Source organism: Mesocricetus auratus, unplaced genomic scaffold (genome assembly GCF_017639785.1).
Source record: "Mesocricetus auratus isolate SY011 unplaced genomic scaffold, BCM_Maur_2.0 Super-Scaffold_100009, whole genome shotgun sequence".
Classification (NCBI taxonomy): domain Eukaryota; kingdom Metazoa; phylum Chordata; class Mammalia; order Rodentia; family Cricetidae; genus Mesocricetus; species Mesocricetus auratus.
This window is the reverse complement of record NW_024429193.1, coordinates 76,803,104-76,803,900: the sequence shown is the minus strand read 5'-3', so window position 1 is coordinate 76,803,900 and position 797 is coordinate 76,803,104. Positions and strand designations below refer to the sequence as shown.

At 38.9% G+C, this 797-nt stretch overlaps 1 non-coding gene across 1 annotated transcript; it reads right to left on the bottom strand.

Moving 5' to 3' along the window:
• Positions 1-449: 449 nt before the first annotated feature.
• LOC121142499 lies at positions 450-582 on the bottom strand. Its single transcript, XR_005879542.1, has one exon. It is a non-coding gene; the product is annotated as a small nucleolar RNA SNORA70 (small nucleolar RNA).
• Positions 583-797: the final 215 nt, after the last annotated feature.

Below are 797 nucleotides of genomic sequence, written 5' to 3'. Positions count from 1 at the left end.
GATCTACACAGTAAAGCATGGCTGATGATATGACTATTGAACTTTATTGAAAATTCCTGAATGTTAATTAACTATTCATTGATTTGTACAATGTGCAAGTTTTAGTGAGTCTAATCACAGCATAATAGAAGTCATCTGAAATACAGAACACTATAATTAGGAATATGTTTCATTTCACCTTTGTTGGGAGGAGGTTACTTCTTGAATGATATGTCTTGAAGTTCATCTGCAATCACCTTATTAAATGTTCACTCTTCAAGAAGTGGATTTTCTGTTGGCCAGAGAACTTGTAGAAGTTCATTATTTTAAATCTTGATGAGGATGGACATAATGACATGGCCATTGTGAACCTTTAACTATGCCTAACATTTCCCAAAGGTCCTCGTGCACTTGTCTGTGTTAAATACTGGAGACTGCTTGCACTTGGAGACACAAGCGCTCCCCTTGAATGCTGTCTCTAAGGTCCCTTATGGAAGCTCATAAAACAGCAGGCTGTATGCACCACCAGCAGGATGCTGCTGTATCCAGTGCCTATCAGTCCTCAAAAATTCTTGCAGATTGAATTACATTTATTACTTGTAGAGAGAAGCATTTTCCTAGCCAGTTGCTTGGTTTTTCCCCCATACCAGTCACCTGGGCTCTGCCGCATTGTAGTCGCCAAATAACACACAAGACGCTGTATTAATTATGAAGCTGTTGGCCTTGCTTGTTTCTTACTGGCTAGCTCTGACTTAAGTATTTATTCCGTAATTGTTAATCTAAGTATTTCTCTTACCAGAGAAGTTTCCGGGCTTCTT